Below are 18385 nucleotides of genomic sequence, written 5' to 3' on the forward strand. Positions count from 1 at the left end.
GTAGGAAAGACAAAAATAGATATTTCAAAGAGGCATGCATGGAGATTCAAAGTGACAACAAACCCTTGAAACAGTCCGCAAAAGGAAAAAGCATGAGATTTCCGATTAAATTCCAACATGACTGTTTGAGGGGATTGGGGAGGAGGCAATCAAAATTTTAACAGCTATCTGTACACAGATCTGGAACTGGATTGTGTGGCCTAAAATGTGCAAGCAATCAGTCTACATATCATTGCCAAAGGAAAGGGATGCAAGAGAATGTTCAAATAACCAAACCATTGCCTTGATGTCACATGCCAACAACATATTACTAAAAATCATTCAACACAGAATGGAAGACTTCATGAAATGAGAAATGCCTCTCGGCCAAGCAGGTTTCATAAAAGGAAGATGTGTTAGAGAACAAATCACAAATATGATGTGGATCATCGAAAAATCAAGGGAATATCAAAGGAAGGTGTGTCTTTTTTATATAGGTTAGAGCAAAGCTTTCGATTGTGTTGATCATTAATTGATGTGGATTATGCTGAGAGAAATGGGGATGTTGGCACTTCTGATATATCTGATGAGAAGTCTGTACACTAAACAAGAAGCGACAGTAATAATAGGGTATGGGGATACAGAATGGTTTGGAATTGGAAAAGGGGTTGGATCGGGATGCATTATCTCCCATTAGTTGTTCAAGGTCTGCATAGTGATCACATCATTACGAAATCAAACTTGAATGACATGGAGGCTGGAGTCAGGATTTTAGGAAGATGCATCGACAACCTGAGGTATGCTAATGATACTAATCTGTGGAATTGAAGAGGACTTGAGAAAACTGCTGAAGACAGTAGAGAAGGAAAATGAAAAGCTGGTCCTTATTTAAACCAAAAAGAGTAAAATATTATCAACTGAAAAGATTGATGTGTTCACATTTGGAGACGATCACATGGACAAATTGGAAAATTTCATTTTCCTGGATTCTAATATTGAAGTGAGTGAAAATGTGGAGGAGAAATTAATAGATGGTTAGCATTGGGGAGAACAGCAATGTCAGAGTTAACAAATATCTAGAAAGACAAAGATGAAATAATGGAAACCAAGAGGAGGCTGGTGAACGTACGGATGCGAGTCATGGATGGTGACAAAAAAAGAAAGGAAGAAAGTTGACAATTTTGAAAGGTTATGTTGGCGACGAATGCTAAAAATTCCATGGACAACAAAAATAACTAGAACCACACTCGGTAGAGTGCAAACCACCGACTGTCTGAACAGTTTCCGTTTTGTTTCCCACCAATAGGCTGGATCTGGATCCGGACCTCCAAAATCTAATTGGCTTGTTCTTGTCATTCACCCAACTCATGCACCAAGTTTCAACCATCCACAACATATTTAGCTTTTGGCCCTATCTCTCATTGGTGAAGATTCACTTTAAAAAAAAATAAAACATTCAGATCTTTACCAATATTGAATCCATTTCTGCTCGTCACACACCCAACCTGTCCAGTAAGTGTTATCCAAATCTGTATGTATCTTTTTGAGATATCGTGAAATATATTGTTGTTAGTAGTATCACTCAATGGTGAAGAATCACTTCAAAAATACTCAGATCCACACGTGGAGCCAGATATTCACCAAAATTGAACAAATTCTTCCTTGTCACACACCCAACATGTCCACTAAGTTTAGTGAGAATCCGTACAAAAAAAATTTCAGATATCGTGCTACATATCGTTTTGGCCCGATCTCTCAATGGTGAAGCACCACCTTAAAAATTACAGTATCCACATCTGGATATGGATTTTCAACAAAATCTAATTTTTTCGTGCTTCTCACACAACCAACCTGTCGACCAAATTTCGTTTGAATCCATCCACAATGTTTTGAGATGTGCTGTTCGAGACAGACAGACAGACAGGAGTGTAAACATAACCTCTGCTGACCTTCGGTGGTGGAGGTATTAAACAAATCAGTGTTTGAAGAAATTACACCATCGTGTACATTAGAAGTGCTGATGCTGAAACATAAACTGTCATACCTTAGAGACATAACGCATGCAGAAATCGAAGGTCTGGAGAAATCAACCATGCGGATATGTTTAATGGAAGAAGAGAAAGAGGCAGGCTTTGTGATGAGGTGGATTGATGGCGGTAAAGGCTGCATCCAAGCTATCTCTGCCAGAGCTTCAGGAAGCAGTGAAGAATAGGGATGTTTGGATAAATCTGATCAGGAATGTCTCTACGGAACGAGATAACTAAATCATTCAAGGATGAATTCAGATTTCATTCGCCAAGCATACATTGGTGTGTTGGAGTCTGATGGACTTCTGGACAAGATTTTGAACAAGACAACATTTCTGGTCTGGGAGTTAGCACACAAACGGAGAACACAAAATCGATGGCAGCACAGACAAATCCAGAACGATTACTGAGCTTTTTGGAAGCAGAAGCAGAAGCAGATCAACAAGAAGCAACCATGACCAGGAAACTGAAAAACAGAAGTGTGTCCGTAAACACGATCGTGTTGCTTGGCATGAATGGAGTATTTATTTTGGGTGTTGCGGCAATTTTTGGAACAGCCTGTCAGGAACTTCTTTGCTCCTTGCTTACCCTCACACGATGAGCCAAGATAAGAAATTGACTGTGGGATGGGAAGAAGACAAAAACAAATCAGGATATAAATTGTAGTTTCAATTTTATAAAACGGTGAGCAATGTTTTTGTCATAATGAAAGAGACACGAAGATCCTCACGGAAATTAGACTCAGGACGGGGTCCAAATTGGCCCATCCTGTCTGCACCACATCAACACCAGACCAATTTATATGAAAAAGAAAATTGCAAAATGTTTAATTTTTGTGTTTTTTTTTGTAATTTTATTTTCGTCTTTCGGGGAGGGGGGTAGAGGGTGAAGACAGTTCTTGGATGAGAAACAAACATCAACCACACACCACCCCTTGATGAGACCCCCATCATACAGATGAACACAATCACCCATCCATGCATAAACTACCTAAAAGTCCTGCCAACATCCCTATACCCCTTTATCTCCAAAACATCCAGGTACATATCTAATTCTAATTTAAACTTATCTACTGTTTCCGCTACCACTACCTTTCCAGACAGACCATTCCATGCATTAATTACTCTCTCTTAATTTTATTTTTGGACCCCAAGTCGAGGTTCATGTAAGAGCTAATACACAGAAACATATAACAAGGCAGGAGACATGAGGGAAGGGAGAGGGAAGCACAAAACTGTGGGGAACAAAGACAATAGGAGATCTCTCAAAAGGAGAGGGATGGGGCAGGGCACACGGGGGTAAACAAGATGGTACTACAGGGACTTTCAGGAAGGAAATCAGGGAATGTGAAGGAGGTCGGTTTGGGCTGGATTAAGGGAGGTAGTAAAGATCAAGATTTTGGATGGGGAAAGATATGAGATGGTGGTGAACAGCAGTTTTGAAGGCCTGGAGGGAGGATTGGGATTGAAGACAGGGTGAGAGTTTGTTCCAGAGGCAAGAAAAAAGAGGAATGAAAGAGTGAAGGTGAGCAGTGATTCTTTGTTTTGCAGTTTAACCACAAGGGGTTTTTTGGTGTACCTTGAGCGCTCTAAGGAAAGATAAGGGAAGAGGGGGGGGCAGATCACAGACAGAGCAGGGGTGGGGGGCAACGCCAGAGAGGAGACAGTAGAAGACAGAAAGACCACCTACCTGCCTCAGGTGAGACAGTGAGAGACCCAAAGATATACATAAAATAAGTGCAGAGGAATCTGATTAAAAGTCCCCTGCCTTACTACCGTTTTAAATGTCCCCTTTACTCTCAGGCTTTGGCTCCTAGTTCTATCACTGTCTACTCTGTTGAATAATTCATCTGCACTTATTTTATCTGTACCCTTCATTATCTGAAACATCTCCATCATATATCCTCGTAACCGCCTCCTTTCTAGTGTATAAAGCCCTGTCTCCTTCAGCCGCTCCTCATAGCTGAGTCTAGCTTGGCCCAGAATCAATCTAGTCACCCTGCCCTGAAACCTCTCAACAGCATCGATGTCCTTCCTGAGTTGTGGTGACCAAAACTGCACACAATATTCTACATGTGGCCCTCACTAAATTATTGTACAATGTTAACACCACCTCTTTTGATTTATAAATGATCCCCCTCCAAATACAACCTGAAACCTTATTTGCTCTACCTATCGCTGCCTGGCATTGTTCTTCCTGCTTACCTCCCATTTCTATTACCACCCCCAGATCCTTCTCCTGTGTGACACACTCCAAAATTACCCCTTGCATCCTGTAATCTCTATTTTCGTTATTCTTTCCCATTCCCCAACACCTTACACTTGCTCAGGTTAAATTCCATCTGCCAATCTTTTGCCCAATCTATGCAAGTAATTCATGAATCTGACTTTCCTGAATCTGATCATCACTCCCTCTGCTATCCACCTTGCCTCCAAGCTATGTGTCATCTGCAAATTTGGAAAGCCTCCTCTTCACCACTATCCAAATCATTGACGTAAATAATGAATAGCATTGGTCCGAGTACTGATCCCTGAGGTACCCCACTACTTACATACTCCCAGCAAGACATCCTCCCGCTCACAGCCACTCTTTGCTTCCAACCACCAAGCCAGTTTGCAATCCAATTTGGGACCTGACCAGCCACTCTACAAGTACTCATTTTGGCTAACAAACTCCGATGTGGTACCTTATCAAATGCCTTCTTAAAGTCTAGATATACTATGTCCACTGCCTTTCCATCATCCACCCAATCAGACACTGCTTCATAGAATTCTAAGAGTTGTAAGACAGGAAATACCTTTGGTAAACCCATGTTGACTACCTATAATTACTTTGTATTTCTTTAAATGGTTCTTCATCTGGTCCCTAATTAATGTCTCCAACACCTTCCCCACAAATGAAGTCAAACTCACAGGTCTACAGTTTCCTAAATCTTCTCTGGAGCCTTTCTTTATTAATGGTGCTGCATTTGCTACTCCCCAATCCTCCGGTGCCTGTCCTGCATCCAGTGAGCTCTTGAAAATATCTGTTAACATCCCACTTACCTGCTCAGCCACTTCCGTCAATACTCTCAGGTGTGCATTATCTGGACCCAGATAATATCTACTCTTAGATTTTCTAGCTGTTCCTTTACTTCCTCCACTCCAACCTGGATCTTCTGTAAAAGCCCTTCCTCACCTCGTTGATAAATACTCTCAGCTATTGGTAATTCTCCTGACTGTTTTTCTGTAAAAGTTGAAGAAAAATACCTGTTTAATAAGCCTGCCATCTCACTTTCATCACTAATCACTCTCCCAGTGCTATTCCTCAATGAACCCACACTGGTTCTAACCTGTTATTTCCCCCTGATAAACTTAAAGAATGCCTTGCTATTGTGCTTATTATTCTTAGCCATGTCATCCTCATCCTCTGTTTTTGCTTGCCGAGTAATTTTCTTAACTTGCCTCTGTTTCCTCCGATGGTGATATAAATCTAACTCCAGTCCTGTTCATTTTATAGTACGGACAGTGTTTATCTCCAGGCGGTGTTTGTCTCTGGACATGTCAGGACGGTGTTGATCTCCAGGCGGTGTTTGTCTCTGGACATGTCAGGATAGTGTTTATCTCCAGACGTGTCTGGGCAGTGTTAATCTCCAGATGTGTCTGGGTGGTGTTGATCTCCAGGCGGTGTTTGTCTCTGGACATGTCAGGACGGTGTTGATCTCCAGGCGGTGTTTGTCTCTGGACATGTCAGTATGGTGTTTATCTCCAGACGTGTCTGGACGGTGTTTATCTCCAGATGTGTCTGGGCGGTGTTGATCTCCAGGCGGTGTTTGTCTCTGGACATGTCAGGATGGTGTTGATCTCCGGGCGGTGTTTGTCTCTGGACATGTCAGAATGGTGTTTATCTCCAGACGTGTCTGGGCGGTGTTTATCTCCAGATGTGTCTGGGCGGTGTTGATCTCCAGGCGGTGTTTGTCTCTGGACATGTCAGGACGGTGTTTATCTCCAGATGTGTCTGGGCGGAGTTGATCTCTGGGTGGTATTTATTGTATGACTGGTGGAAAATGGATTTCAGACATTACTTTGTTTCCATCTTCACTGTTATTCTATGTCGAATAATTTTGATGAGACAGTATGAATTGTAATTAACGTTTCACCACACGTCTCTCTTCAACTCACATCACCTCATGCTTAATTCCTCTGAAACCCCTTCCAATCTCCTCCCAAACTCCCTCCTCCATCCATCGCCATACAACTCTCTGGAAATGTATAAGCATTACAGCTGAAATATGATAAGCTCTAGAATGTCTTAACTTGAACCAAATTTCAAAATTTTAAGTGCGGAAATGAACTTTGTAAAAGTTCCGACTGCTAAAAAGTTTAAATTTGTCCAAATCACACATTGTTTGATATTCTGGATGTCTCCGGTCATCTCAGGATGGTATTTAGTATGACCAAGCTGGCAGTTCCTCATAAACCGTTTAGTTGGATTGCATGTTTGAGTGTCTAATAGTGGTGGTTGGAATAGATTCCAAAGCATTCAATTCCAACCATGAAATCTAAAGCAATGGAGTGGTGAACCTGAGCCGACATGTTCCTTTTAAATGACTCGCAAGGCAGTTAGAGCTGGCGGTAAAGTGTGCTGATTGCTTTGCTGACGGAAGGGTAGGGAATAAATCAACTGATAAATCTTGACATGTCATTTAAAAGGTCCAGAAGTGCAGTTTGGAACTATTTTGGGAAGGTTAAAGAAGACGGTCCTAAAGTTGCATGCTCACTTTGTAAAATACACTTTCTCATCACGGTAATATGTCCAAAATGCTAAAACATTTGAAAACCAAACTCCAGAGAGAGTACCTGCTAATGAAGATTGAGAACGTGGATTCAAAGAAGCCAAAGTCTGCAACAGCAACAAGTTCACTTTCCCAATCGACGATTCAAAGCACTTTCACCCCGGTAATGCCCCGCTATGCTGCCTTCCCTTCCCCTCCCCTCATGCTGCCTTTCTTTCCCCTCATGCTGCCGTCCTTTCCCCTCCCCTCTTTATGCCTTCCCTTCCCCTCACCCTGCCTTCCCTTCCCCTTTCCTCACCCTGCCTTCACTTCCCCTCCTCTCACACTGAATTCCCTCCTCACTCACCATCCTGCCTCACTCCTCCTTGCCCCCCCCGCACCCTCTTTGCTCCCCTCCCTCCTCTGCCCTCCCTCCTGCTCCTCCTTCTTCTTCTTTCTCTCTCTCTACTCCATTGTTCTCCCTCTCCCCGCTCTTCGTATTCCCGTAAACGAAGTGACGGATGGTATTTGCTGGTATCTAATAAATGCTTTCTGCTTCTCCTTAATAGCATTCATTATCTCACTACTCAATCACCTTGGCTTAGCTCTTTCTGCTTATAATTTTACATATAAATGGAATGTACTTATTCTGCACTCGATACATTTGGTCCTGTAACATTTCCCATTTCTCTGATGCCGATTATCCTGTTGTTAGCTTCTCCCTATCTACATCACCCAACTCTTTCCTCATACCCTCAAAGTTTGCTTCCTGGAATCTAATACCCTTACCCTACTATCCTGAACTCTAACCCTTAACAGAATCCTTGCACACACAATGTTATGGTCACATGATTCTGAATGCTCCCTGACCTCCACCTCCTCCAGCATATTGGGATCGTCAGTTAAAAGTAGGTCGAACACTGCACTCCCCCGAGTGGGCTTATCTATAAATTGGGTTAAAAATCAATCCTGGACTAAAACTAGGAAATCCTCATCTGCTCTGCCCTTTCCCTGTTCCTTGGCCCAATCTATCCCTGGCAAGTTAAAATCCCCCATAATCAACACTCTTCCCTACAACCTGCCCTTCTGAATTATTCATAGACTCCTCCTTCCTCCTCTTCCTTCACATTGAGAGCCATATAAAAGCATCCCACCAGTATCTTACTGTTTTTCAATATTTAATCTCCACCCATACAGAATCCTCCACATTTATTCCCTCCTTAATATCACCCCCTTCTCTTGATGCAATGTTGTCCTTTACCCAGGTTTATACTAATCCTCGTATTCTCTCCTTCCTATCACACCAATACACCTGATGTTGATTGTTCATTTACAACATTTTTTTCTGTAACTTTCCTTGTAGTTTGCTGCCATTATATCTTAAGACTGAAGTTACAGAATGCTACCATTATCTTAAGACTGATGACATAACTTGTACCTCATTAACTAATCTGGGGTGCATGCTGCAAGGTCCTTGCTTTGTTCTTTTTGTTATTTTTGTTCTCACCATCACGTGATGCAGTGCAAACAGTGTTCAGGTAATAACATTGTTAGGAAAGTAAATTTTTCAATTCAAGCGTAGTACATTTTCATCAAAGGTTTTCTTGAGTCAATTGTATTTGATTTTTGCTGCAAGTTTTCGAGTGAGTTGTGTTTCACTTTGATCAGATCTTTCTTGAGTTAATCATGCTCCATTTTGATAAGTTAGTCGTTCATGTTTGCTTTCCACCATTCCATCATTATTGCTTTCCAGCATTCCTTCGACAAAGTTTCCAATGCTTCGGGAGAGGCTATATGCCTGGTGTAGTCTTAATGGTTAGCCTGGTGGGCTTGGGGTTCTAAGATCCTGGGTTCAAATCCCACTCGGCTGTTGAATTAATACCAGGTGTGGTTTGACTCTGCCTGTCATCCTTCTGAGGGTGGCACAATGAGTGCCAGCTTGCTGTTATTCTGTGTTGGAGTGGCGACCCGTCCATGATTGTGTCCAATTGCCAAAGAGACTGCTTTGGCAATTGGACAGGCAGCACCAACGCTCTGTACAGAGTATGGTTCCAATGGATGGATGGATGGGACAGGCGATGGAGGTGATCACACTATAGAGTATTTTTTAGGGTGGTTACCTGTATGCCCATTTGCTTTGGAGTGAGGTGAAAGCCAGACTGGTGTTTGTCCCAGCAATCCTACTCTGTTGGGAGTTTTCAAGGTAGGATTTTTTTTAAAACTTATTTTCCTATTTGAATAACAGGATACATTCTCGAACTCCTCTCCCTCTTCCCTCCCCTCCCATTAACAAATATAATTCTTGCGACCAAATCGTTGGATGGAATGAAATACATGATAGTTGTAAATAGCTAACATGTCCAGAATAATGAAGGAAAGATACATCACAGAAGTGGAAGGGAAAACTGGAAACGTGGAAAAAGTTGTGCTTGGGAAGGGTTAATGGGGGGTAGAAAAGATCATGGTTGTGCATGGCGGCTGAACGGAGATGGTATTTAATAGCTGTATGGAAGCCTGATTAATGGGTGGTCATGGGATGGTTCAAAAAGCAGGAGTGCAATTATTAAAGTCCATGCCCCACTTGGGATAAGAGGGGACAAAGATCATGGGTAAATAAATTTTGGCATCGTTATCAAAGGTTATTTTCTTTTCACCTTCACTTTGCAACTCCATCTTTTCATTTTTTTTTAATGCCTTAAAACACCAGTCATTTAATGAGTCTGCACAAAACATATGATTGACAAAATATAAGGACAGCAAGGTGAGTGGTACCTTTGCTTGAGCAGGATATACAGCAGAGCAGGTTTTGCAGATAGACTGTTAAACATAAACATACACATCCAAAGTCGTGGTCAATACGGTAACATAGCTGTGGGTGGAGAATAGCGACCTCGTGAGGGTGCATACATGCAATGTTGCAGGTTTTGAGTCCAAAGCTTTGATTCAAGCCTTGACTACAAGCCTTATGACATATCTTTTACTGGGCTGACAGATAACGTGCTCACTTTGGAGTCTCAACTGTGTTTGATTCCTGATATAATGATAATAATCTGTTATCCTGGTGTTTTTCAGCAACACATTGATTGAAGATACTTTACCCCTACCCTCATCCAACTTCCAACATGCCCCTTTCTGTACCCTTCCTGAAATTTAGTATTTTTTTCAATTAATCTCCACTCACCTACTCTTCTGCCCGATACATTGCCACCCTCCTAAAGTCATGAGATGGCTTTGAACTTGTGAGCATGTTTTTGGCCATCAAAGCTGAACACATTGAAGATAGAATTTTTGAGTTTTGAGCTGCTATGGCTGAGCAGAATGTCAATATTATTCAATTTTGAAACCTTTCAGAAAACAAGACCTTCAAAGTTGGCAATTTTCTGCATAGCCTGGGGTTGGTTTAATGGGTAGGGTGGTGGGCTTGGGATCCGAGGGTCCTGAGTTCAAATCCTGCTCTGCTGTTGAATTAATTCCAGGTGGGGTAAACTTGGCCTGTCATCCTTCTGAGGTCGAAAAATTATTGCCAGGCATGCTGGTATCCTGTGTTGGAGTGGTGACCCATCCAGGCATGCTGGTATCCTGTGTTGGAGTGACGATCCGTCCAGGATTGTGCCCAATTGCCAAGGGGACTGCTGAAGCAGCACCAACACCGCACAGAGTATGGTCCGATGGAAGGAATCTTCTGCATGAATAACTTTCAGGATATCATCCTGCTTAAGATGTCACACTTTCAATGTACTGGCAGAGTACCTGCCCAATGGGTGATCTTGTTCCAAGCATGAAACACGTTCTTCTGAAACATAACTTTATTTGGGTGGTGTATAGGCAACTGACAGCTGCCTCAATTGCTCCAGAAAATAAAATAAAAATAACTCGGGTTACGTGCATGAAGTAAAAAAATATACCTACTGCTTATAATTCAAAACACCTCACGCATTGGAAAACGTGGGGACAGGAATCCATCCATCCATTGGGACCATACTCTATGCAGAGTTGGTGCTGCTTAAGCATTCTCCTTGGCTGTTGGACACAATCCTGGATGGGTCGCCACTCCGACAATATACCAGCATGCTGACACTCATTTTGCCGACCTCGGAAGCATGACAGGCCGAGTTTACCCCACCTGGAATTAATTCAACAGCTCAGCAGGATTTGAACTCAGGACCCCAGGATCCCAAGCCCACCATCCCAACCATCCCAAGGGACAGGAATACTGTATTGTAAATGGTGGAGACTTGTAATACCCTCTCCCACCTGGAGGCGGCGTTAAACGATACACATTTACATAGAGAATTTGCATCCCCCCACCCCCCCCTTCCTCCAAAACCACCGGCAAAGATATAAACAACATAGGAGGAGTAGCACGACAAACAAACAAACACACAAACAAACACCAGTCCATGAATTGTCGTGAGGATTCCATAATTCCTGGGAAAAAAAATCACAAGCTGGATTAAAGAAAAAAAACTGTCTGACATCAGTCTCCACTGGAAACTTATCCAAGTACCATTTTGGTTTGCTTAACTCAGAGATATTTTCATTTCAAAAAAAAATAATAATCAAAACATGTATGTCCAAAGAAAAAAGAGCAAGGGGTCACTTAAATAAATTGTGAGGGAAGGAGAGAATGATAATGATTATTTTCCAAAGCATAATTCCTCTGAAAGCCTGGTGTTGGCTTGATGGTTAAGGTGGCTGGCTTAGATATTCTTAAGTCCCTGGGTTTAAGCCCCTGTCATGTCGTTAGTTAAAACCAGGTGGGTTGACTCAACCTGTTATTATTTTGAGGTCAGCAAAATGATTTCCATCTTACTGGGAAGAATGAGCCATTCAAGTATCCTGTGTTGGAGTGGTGACCTGTCCAGGATTGTGCCCCAGCAGTCCTGTGCATCCTGAAGATGTGAAAGAAGTGGTTCTTCTTATTATTATTTTTCTTCTTCTTCGGTATGACAGGTTGACAAGCACAAGTGCCTGATTGAGCTGTTTATATGTTACAAAAAGAAAATGCTTAAGGAGCCCAAGTGCAGGAATAAAGGTGAAAACCTGCAAATTCAAAAACAATGCAAAAGTAACAGAGTTCGTTCTTACAACTTCTTTCACAGAAAGTAAATTGATAGAAGCAAAATAAAGCAAAATTATGGGGGAAAAGATGATTTCTAAAAGAAGGAAGATTATTTTACACAGATATAGCAGTTTCTGAGTATTTCAACATCCTGGTCAATTCAAACTTCAAATTAATACATCAACAAACTTGTATAATCAAATCAGTCCCCTTGCAGAAACCTGTCGTGTCTTGGTGAAGGAACAATTGCAGATATAGGACAAAATAATGGGAATAACACAATTTGGTAACATGCGGATCCATAATAATACTTTAATTGATGCTTTTACATTGTTATCTATACTAATAAGTGTGTGTGTGTGTGTGTGTGTGTGTGTGTGTGTGTGTGTGTGTGTGTGTGTGTGTGTGTGTGTGTGTGTGTCCTCCATAACTCTAAAACCATGAAACCCAGCTGCCTGAAACTTTGCATACACACTAAACACAACTCAAAGGAATTGCCTCACTGAAAATTTGGTGTTTGGGTTAATTATAACACTCCTTTTGAGGATAATTAATGGCCTTATTTAATTATATCCTTTATCACTCGCAACCTAGGTCACCATGCTCTATGGGGTATTGAGGCATATTCCAGCTGAGTCACTTCACTGGGGTCTGAAGCCGCCATGTGTTTTTTGGCCTGCTCAACCATGCTTTGACTTGGAACAGGGCAAACAATTGCTTAACAATAAAATTCTTTTTTCACTTTCCTCACTCATATTATTGAATGTCTGTTCAAGAGAGTTACAAATCGCTCATTACTTCACTTTTGTACGTGCTATGGTTTTCAAGTTAGAGCTTGGAGTTATTTGCTGCATTATATGATGCAATTGTCCACGATCTACTCTCATGGACTAATTATAGTGTATCATCGAAATATTGTTTCGGTTTTGAGGATCGGATGTTGTCCCGACTAAAGAAGTGTCGAAATCTGGAGTGAAATCTGATAATTTAAAGAAATAACGAGTATTATGACTAAGCAGATATACCTATTTACTTTAAGCAAGCAAAGCTATCTTCCCTTGTTCTCCATACATACACAAGAAAATGTGAAATTTCCAAACCATTAAAACATCTTTTTCTCCTGTTTGGAGAATTTTATTGAGTGAACAAAAGATTTCAGAATGTGCCAAAATGAACCCAGCTTCATTGAGCAATACAACTTCATGCATTCACTGCTTGACTACACACACTGTCTCCCAGAAGGACTGCTTATCTGTAGTGTCTGCCAGATCTGTGTCTATATTTTTGGATGTTTCTTGAGGTTGCTCTACAGGGTATCAAAGCAAATATGGTGAGAAACGGATGTTTTTAAATAAAGTTATCCCATTTGTGTGGATCATGAACCGATGTACCACCTGACACATGCACAGATGAGCAGGCAACAGGGCGGATTATCTGCGATGTCTATTTCACGGGCGATTAAACTTTGCGGTGTCTTCAGGGAATTTCTACATTAAACAGCCACTCTTTTGTGGATAAATTCATCATTTGAATGAATTCATTTTATTTCTTTAACTGTTGCATGCATGGTGAAGACCAGCATAAAAGTTAAAGGGATCCTATATGGTATGAAGCCACAGCCTGGTCAGCCGTTCCTTGTCAACCATTAAATTGGAGTGTTTGCTTGAGTGCTTAAGCCACTTGCCGAGTGTCCTATACTCGATAGCAGTACTGTGCTACATCATTCTGAGTGAAATGTTCACTCACTGCAGATGATTTAACCGAGCCACATCATTCTGAGGGATTGTTTCGTGCTCTTCCACCAAGCCACATCATCAGGAGTGAGTGTTTCCTGCTCCGCTATCCTGAGTGAGTGTTTTGTGTTCAGCCATCCGGAGCGAGTGTTTCGTGTTCCGCCATCCTGAGCGAGTATTTCTAAAATCCTCAATTTTCATCCGATTGACTAGGAATTTGAATAGAATTTTGCATATGAAGTTAATTAATTCAATCACCAACTATTTTTGAGGTCAACATAGACCAAAAGGTCAACATAGGCCAAAATTTCTAAAATTGTCAATTTTAATCCGATTGACTTAAAATTTGAACAGGAATTTCACATCAGCTCACTCAATTCAACCACAAATTATTTTTGAAGTCAACATTGTTGATAAGGCCAACAGAGGCTGACTTTCTAATATTGTCAATTACATCCAATTGACTTGAAATTTGAACAGGATTTTCACATCAGCTCACCAAATTCAACCACAAATTATTTTTAAGGTGAACATAGGGCAAAAGGTCAACATAGGTTCAAATTCATGCATTCATCAAATTTACCAACATTTATCAAATTGTCAATTTTCATCTCTCAATTTTCGTCCGATTGATTTGTGAACAGAATTCTCAGATCAACTGACTGAATTGAATCGCTAATTATTTTTGAGGTCAATGGATGCCAAATTTGTGAAATCCTCAATTTTCGTCCGATTTACTTGAAATTAGAATAGGATTTTCATGAAAATGACCATTATATGTCACGTGTTCTGGAAGTCAAATTGGATCGAAGAGAAAATCTTTGAAAATCTTCATAGGAGAAACTGCTCAACCGATCAATATACAATTTAACTATTTGATCAACTTCCCATGGGAAATATGGTTTGATAAAGATGACGTCATCGATCAAGTGGTCTGGCAGCCGTATTGGATCAAAGAAAAAAAAAACTTTAAAGAAAAACATCAGAGTTGGTTCACACCAAGTCGTTCTCAAAACTGCACAGGGTATGTATTCTCTGAATACCATCTAGTTCTGTGAGAAACGAGCAATAAGACACAGTCAGGGATACGATACAGTCAGATACAGTCAGGGTTACATAAGACATGCAGGAAGACATGCAATATTTCACATTGCTAACTAAGATCTCTTGTTACTTTTGCTCCAACATTAGGTATCCTCTGAGTACTATCCCAATCTGTTAGTCGACATGATAAAAAAAAAATTACAGAAACAAATGAATGAAAAACTTTATGCTAAATTAAAAAAAATCAATGTAGGGAAGACAAACTACAGTCTAAAAAATGTTTTAAACAAGATTAGGCTGATGTTAGTTTGGAGAGTATCTCACAGTGTTACCGTCACTGAACAATACCTACATCACTGTCTCCTTCACACATCATCAATTATTGCTTCATTCTTCGACAAACACTCCATTGGTTACAACAGTACTTGATTACTCTTGTGGTATAGCCATATACTGAGACTACAAATTAGCAGTCTGACTACAATGTTAATACCAGCACTGTACAGAAACATCAACTTCTTACAAACTGCATGCACATCTCCACTAACAGCACTCTATAATCATCTGCATTTGTGATTGGTTAGTATAACGTAATCAAAAAAACGTATGAAAGCCAACTGAAGGTGCAAGAACTCTCTAAAAATAATATAGGAGCTTCGTTTTCTTATGCTGAAATGAAATATCAGAGCTTCTAATACTTTTAGCTCGACATTAGTATTATATGGAGACAGTGATGTAGGGATTGTTATGTGATGGCAATACTGTTCGCTCCTCTCTTAAGTCTTCACCAACATCATCCCTATCTTGTTTAAAACCTTTTTTAGACTGTAGTTTGTCATCCCTAAATTGCTTTTTTATTCAGCATAAATTTGTATTCACTTGTCAATTTAATTTAACAGCAACCAACACATTCTCTCAAAGGACCATGCCTCGCCAAAGGGCTGTTTACAGATGACAACAAGGGTGCTCCATGAGTTCCGCAAATCAATCATCAATAGCTGGCTTCACAAAATCAAAACGGAATCATTTATTCTCCTGCAGGCGATTCTCTGACCTGATCCGCATTTCTTTCTGCAGCCATGGTTGTTTTTTATTTGTGGATCCAATTCTGCTGGTGTTGAATGCACGAGTTAAATTGGAGCGTAGAGGTGCCTCGTGCTGCTCAGAATCTCAATGCATGTGGTGCCACCATTTCCACAGGGCCAGTTGCTCTTCGACCATGCTTCCCCGACCCTCCAAAAAAACACATTGGCCATCAACCCATACAACATTGAGAGATATTACTTTGATGGGAGTTCTTCCAAGCTGGATGGCTGGGAGCAGTGCCCATGGAAGGATAACTCAAGGTGTGTGAATAAATATGCAATTAATGTAGAATATATGTGATTTATTTATATCTGCACTAAATTCGCGTGTTCTGATGTGCAGTTTTCACCTCCATCACTTTCAAGGTTGTCCAAATGTCTGCCCGACTCTCTTTCACTGATTTATTTTTCAGCATCGATCTCCCTTCTAAATATATGACATCTCTCTCAAATCACGACAGAGCCAAGTTACACGTAAAAGAGGACACAATCATGATGAACTTTCCCCACATTTTTGTGAAATAGTTAAAAGTAGGAGGGGAGACTTGCATGTTCATATGAACCAATACGAATTTCGAATTAACTTGCCCCCTTTTTATGAAGGTCAGGCAGGAATTAAAGAGGGGTGAACAGGGAGATAGCCCTGGGATCCACACAAAACAGCCCCCTCCCCCCAATAATTACCAAAGCATTTTTGATGCACTTTTAAGACTTTTTTAATGCAACTAAATTCATGGATACTTTTAGGCAAAATAACAGACTCAGAACAACAATGACATAGAACGGCCACTTAGTAGAGTGTATGTCTCTGCCAGGCGGATTAGTTTATGTTTTGTATCCCACTGATAGGCCGGATATGGATTCAGACCCGACCTGAAGGGGGGAGTTTGTTCCAAATATTGGTATTTTATACAAAAATATTCTTCTCAAAAACCACCAGACATCCAAATCAAACTTGCCATGAGGCATCAAGACAATGCCCGAACGTTAAGCTGTGCTCCTCATGGCCATATCTCTCACCGAATCTAATCATTTAGTCCGTGTCACATACCCAAGCTCTCCACGAAATTTCGGCCAAATCCGTCCATAACCTTTTGAGATATCCTGTTCACAGAGAGACAGGCGTGAAAACATCCTCCATCCACCTTCGCTGGCAGACCGAATCAACGTAATCTCTCTTCGCTCGAATTGTTCGGTATTGAATATGATTTGCTGCGTGATTTGGATTTCAAAGATGTGATTCAAATATTTGCCTCTCTGAAAGCACGTCAACCCAGTTTGTTGTCATTTATGTATATGGTTCATGTATCCTGTATATCATACAGTAATCTATTAAACTGTTTGCGATATATGAAACCTTTGTTTTGTTTTTCATGTCAGAACATAGTTCTCATTATTTTTTGAAACCCTGAAAAAATTGAGGCACTTTAAATTTTATATCAATTCATAATTTGATGATGAAATTCTGATGGCAGCCCCCCAAAAGACTTGTTTGTCCCAGGGAACCCACAACTCTAAATCCAGTCCTGATGTAGGTATTTACACAAAAGGGGTCCACGTTAATCATAAATGGTGTGCCACTTGTTTCATACAATGGTGATTTATTTTAATTTGAGAGCAGTGATTACTTAATACGCAAAATTTAATGACTGATGCCACACATGAAATATGTAAACGAAAAATTATATTGAAAACGAGCTTGAGAAAATTTATGCTGGAAATGAGACCCTTAAGGCCAATAATCCTTGAGAGGCAATCATTCATCGATAATGCATTTTCTTCCGGTGACCGTGAACTGAAAATCAATCATGTAGCATCCTCGAAGTACAGATAATTAAATAAATAGTCGAAGGACTGTATTTCTAAAATTACCAGACGTTCTTTCCTTGTTAAAAGTGAGAAGTGTCTCAAGGGATTGTGGGAGTGAGCAATCATTTTTAATAACCTTTTTGTGAGAAGTGTCATATGGGAGCCTCTTAGGAACACTAGAAGTGTGCAAGTAAGGAACACTGAAAGTGAACAGTATCTCAGAGAGAGTTTTTTTAGGGGAAAGCTGCAGCCTCAGGATAGCGTTTGTTATTGAGCATTGTCTCAAGAGACAGCGTTCAAATCTCACAGATTTTCTTTCCTTAACAACCTGCTCCTGCCCCTTTTGGCTTCCATCAACTGCTGGAGAGTCAATTAAAGCGTGGATGTAAAAGAAGAAGCAGCATGGCTGAGATGAAACTTTGTTTGTATTTGCTTCATTAATGATTGAATAATGAAGCAACAACAAGCAAAGATTTATCCAGGTCATTCTACTTGACAGCTCAGTAAGAAATAATTTGCATTTCACTTGCCTGAACATATCACCATATAATCAAAAAGCACTTATGGTGCTTTGACCTCTATGATGATTGTATAGTTTTCTACATTGGGAAGTTTCCTCTTTCCTGTTTCAGAAATTGCTGCTCTAAATTAACAATGAGTAACAACCTTAATTTTGATGGCAAGTTTATCTTATAATGTAAGTTTTTTTACTTACAATATACATATCTTCTTCTTCTTCTTTCGGCTGCTCCCGTAAGGGGTCGCCACAGCGGATCATCCGTATGATCCGCATAGTGATTTGGCACATGTTTTTACACCGGATGCCCTTCCTGACACAACCCTGGTCGCCTCTTACGACACAGGGATATGATACACCTATTTTAACCGGGGTA

General features: G+C 40.6%; 1 long non-coding RNA gene across 1 annotated transcript in view; it reads right to left on the minus strand.

Annotated features, from left to right (window-relative positions):
• LOC147017971 (uncharacterized) overlaps positions 1-2459 on the minus strand; it is a 37210-nt gene extending 34751 nt beyond the window's left edge. Inside the window, exon 1 of the long non-coding RNA XR_015062780.1 lies at positions 2024-2459. This is a non-coding gene — a long non-coding RNA (uncharacterized LOC147017971). The remainder of the gene's footprint in view (positions 1-2023) is intronic.
• Between the last annotated feature and the right edge of the window lie 15926 nt (positions 2460-18385).

The sequence above is a fragment of the Eptatretus burgeri genome, chromosome 10 (genome assembly GCF_056783735.1).
Source record: "Eptatretus burgeri isolate ZD-2024b chromosome 10, Ebu_testis_v1, whole genome shotgun sequence".
NCBI classification, from domain to species: domain Eukaryota; kingdom Metazoa; phylum Chordata; class Myxini; order Myxiniformes; family Myxinidae; genus Eptatretus; species Eptatretus burgeri.